This window comes from Nannospalax galili, unplaced genomic scaffold (assembly GCF_000622305.1).
Source record: "Nannospalax galili isolate Female #2095 unplaced genomic scaffold, S.galili_v1.0 scaffold737, whole genome shotgun sequence".
NCBI lineage: Eukaryota > Metazoa > Chordata > Mammalia > Rodentia > Spalacidae > Nannospalax > Nannospalax galili.
This window is the reverse complement of record NW_008341172.1, coordinates 27,159-31,557: the sequence shown is the minus strand read 5'-3', so window position 1 is coordinate 31,557 and position 4,399 is coordinate 27,159.

The window sequence follows — 4,399 nt, the reverse complement described above, 5'->3', positions numbered from 1 at the left end:
AAACATTTTTTAATATTTTATTAAAACGTAAGTGAGTGCACCCGTGTCAGAGAGGGCTTTGGATTCCCCTGGAACTGGAGTTAAGGATGGTTTGTAGCCGCCATGTGGGTGCTGGGAATCGCACCCGGGTCCTCTGCAAGGGCAGTCAGTGCTCTTAACCGCTGAGCCATCTCTCCAGCCCCGAGGAAAAAAAGAAAACTTTTAAAATCCAAATAGTAGCAGAGTTTGGTTTCAGTCTGGAAAGAAGAAGCAATATTAGAAAAACAAGGGGCTTTTACCTTGTTGCAGGGTTTTTGCCTAAGCTGTTGAGTTAATTTAGCTTGCTATGAGTCTGTCCTAAGCCGCAGCTAGAGAATCTGTTGTTACCTCCCCTTGTTACCATCATTTGTGCCTATGTCTCATGCTTTCCTTTTAGTCTCCAGTTTGCAACTATGAGCAAGAATACAAACTATTCAAGCAAAACCTCAGCACAAGAAAAAAGTCATGGGGTCTTAATATTTGAATTTCAGGGCTAGACATTTTTCAACCTAGACATATGTGACATTAAAGAGAAATCAGGAGTAAAAGGAAAAGAGAGAGAAAGTCTTTTAAAATCCAAACAGTTACAGCACTGGGTTTCTAAAGAAAGTTTGGAAACCTTAGTGTTTTAATTTCAGGAATAGCAGGACCTATCAGAGTTATTTCAGAAACATGTCACCCTGAAGGTAAAGAGAGAAGGAAAATGGAATGGAGAGGGAAAAACTTTTTAAAAAAAGAATCCAAGTGACTGGGGGGTTAAGTTCTGCTCCAAAGAGCAGAAACAACTTTAAGGGGAAGGCAGGGGACCATGGGGGATCTTACTTTGTTTGGGGCCCCTCCTTTCTTTCTCTGTTGACATCTCCATCCCAAGTGAAGCAGCTGGCAGAGAATGTCCAGGCACAGCAACCTGCTTTTCCCAGAAACTGAGTCCTGACACCCTGTCTACCTGTGTAGTACCCTGCTTTTAATGGGCTGTGCAAGGGAGGGGAGAAGCTATGGCCTGGTAGTTTTCTAATCAGACTCACTAGTTGAGCTGGCTGTCAGCTACAGACATCAGAATGAAAAGGGACTCAAGAGTTCTGAGCTTGTTAAGAAAGAAAGGAGTTTGAAATAATAGGGTATTTTTAAGTTAAGGGTATATTTAAAGTTGCTAATTAATTTTTTGCGGGGGGGGTATCTTTTGTTTTGAGTCAGGGTCTCCTGGTAGCACCAGCTGGTCTGAAACTCCCTATGTAGACCAGGCTGGCCTCCAACTCACAGAGATTCACCTGCCTCTGCCTCTGGAGTGCTGGGATTAAAGGCATCACCGCCACCACCACCACACCCAGCCTTTAAACATTAATTTTACCTCCTGCTGACTCACCAAAGATATGGTGGTCAGGGTCTAAGCCAAGTGTTTTCAAATTCTTGGCCTCTAAGAATTGAAATAATCCGGACATGGTGGCACACGCCTGTAATCTCAGCATTTGGGAGGCAGAGGCAGGCAGATCCCTGTGAATTCAAGGTCAGCCTGGTCTACACAGGGTTGGTGATTCTATATCTACCTTGGCAGATTAAGTTATATAACCTCTTTTCTTTATTTTTAAATGTCTTTTTAAAATATATTATTATTTTTATTCCATGTATATGAGTGTATTGCCTGCATGTGTGTAACTGTACCATGTTGCTCACTGTCCAAGGAGGTCAGAAGAGGGTGTCGAATCACCTGTAAGTGGAGGTACAGATGGTTGTTAGCCACCATGTGGGTGCTGGGAATCAAACCTGGGTCCTCTGCAAGAGCAGTCAGTGTTCTTAACCGCTGAGCCATCTCTCCAGCCCATAACCTCTTTCTACTCTGCATATCTCTTCCCATAATGCATCTTATTTTAATCATGTGCATGTACAGGTATGCATAGGCATAAGATAATAAATAAATATACTCCATAAAAGTTACTTGGTCTTATAATTCATTTGGTTGGGGCTGTATCTGGATGGAAAAGAAATGGACATCTCACTCTCTTGTTTAGTAAATTTTGTATTGAATTTTTTCAGTTTTCATGCAATACAGTTTGATGGTATTTAGGTCACTCCCCCTCTCTGTATCTCCTCCTACTGCCTCCCCTGGGTCCTAAATGTTCTCTCTCTCATATATATATATATATGTGTGTGTGTGTGTGTGTGTGTGTGTGTGTATGTATATGTATATGTATATATGAAATTTGGCCTATAGAGTCTGATTTGTGTTCCCAAATGGGTCCATCTACTGGGCCCACCTAGAGTCCCATCCCTATAAGACCCTGTCTTTTCCCCTCCCAGCAGCCATCAATTACCAAAAGTTCCTTAGGTTGGGTTGGGATTTCTTACCCACTTCCCTGTGTCTATGCTGGGACTTTGCCTGATTTGAGCTTGCATAGGACTTGTCCATGATGTCACCATGCTGTGAGTTCGTATGAGTAAATGACCAGCTGTCTGGAAGACTCTGTTTAGTAAATTTTACAACTCCATTTGTCCTTCCTGGGACTGGCCATATGGGGTGAGGTGCCATGGGTCACTCAGAGTTAGGCTCTAAATGTTTGTATAAGTCCTTGGCATCACAAGTCATTGAGACACGGTCCAAGCAGACATGTTCTAATTGTTAAAGTGTGGAGATTTTGTGTTTTATTTTTGTTTCTACATTTCTTCCCTGACAGATCAGCAAGGTCAAATCACTGATAACAGATAAAGGTCTTCCTTCTGTTAGCACTGCTTCAGAGCTGAGAAGGGATGGGGGTAGGAGGCTGATTGGCAATGTTGGTCTATTATAGGGCTAGAGAGCTTTAAGGAATAGAAGATTTGAATTGCGTTTTGGAGAGGGGAGAGAGTGATTGTCAAAGACTACCTACTGAACTGGCAACAGGTTTTAGAAGTGTGAGTCAGGAGCTGATGTTGATGTTCTTGAAATCATATATTCTAGTTCGTGTCTCTGTTGCTGTGACACAACACTCTGACCAGTACCAACTTGGGGAGGAAAGGGTTTATTTGGCTTACATCTCCCAGGTCACAGTTCATCAGGGAGTCCAAGGTAGGAACTCAAGGCAGGAACCTGAAAGCAGGAGCTGAAGCACAGGCCATGGAGGAACACCGCTTACTGGCTGCTCCTCTAGTCCATGCTCAGCCTGCTTTCTTTTTTAAATTTTTAAAAAATATTGTTTATTGCTTTTATTTTACGTGTATGAGTGTATTGCCTGCATGTATGTGAGTGCACCCGTGTCATGCAATGCCTTGGAGGTCAGAAGAGGGCTTCAGATCCCCCTGGAACTGGAGTTAAGGATGGTTTATAGCTGCCATGTGGATGCTGGGAATCGAACCCGGGTCCTCTGCAAGAGCAATGCTCTTAACCACTGAGCTATCTCTCCAGCCCCTCAGCCTGCTTTCTTATACAATACAGAATGACCTGCCCAGGGGTGGCACCATCCACAGTTGGCTAGTTCCTCCCACATCACTCAACAATCAAGAAAATGCACCACAGATGTGGTCACAGGCCAGTCCAATGGAGGCAATTCCCCAATTGAAGCTCCCTCTACCAAGGTGTGTCAAGTTGACAACCAAAGCTATCCAGCACACCATATACTTATGGGCAAGACAGCAATCACACTGGAAGGTTAAGGAAGTGAGGGCTGGAAAGAACCAGTGAGCAGACTGAGGAAAAGTATTGACCAGGAAAGTCAGCCTCATGGGCCCTTTCATAGGAGCCAGCACTCAAAACTTTTTTTTAAAGCATATATTTGTTCTTTAGCCATTTAGCTGCATCTTGTCCTATCCTGGATTGATTGACAGATGAAGCATTCCATTCCTAGGGCCAGGGAAGTAATCCCCTGGGCTGCTAAGTATATCAAGGGCACAGTGATTTTTGGAGTACTACTGAGGCAGCCTGCTCATGAAGGGCCACAAGGATCATTGAGCTGTGGTCTAGTCCTACATCTAATTCAGCATCAAGTTATAAAAGGCATAAAAACCCAATGCAAGCCCACTTAGTCCTGTACCCCCTCCTGCCATAACACCTAGCTCCTTAGGAGAGGTATCACCTGAATAATTTTCTTAGTTTGAGAGATGCCACAAAGGGAAATTTGGAGAAGCTGGTTGTTATGGACGACTTGATTATCAGGAGCAATGAAGACAATGATGTAGACATTGATTCAATATCCAGAGGACAGAAATGGGCATTAGATCCACAGGGGAAGAAGGCCTCTGAAGAGTTCAGGCATGTGGTGGTGCCTATGTGGAAAACTAATTAGTCATATAAAAGAAAAAGAGAAGTTGAAACATGAAAGAAATACTGAGAATCCAAGACTCTTCCAAAGATGGGTTGAAACTGAGGGATTTGGTGTTGGGGGTAAAACAAATTAAGGAGTTTACCCAGTAC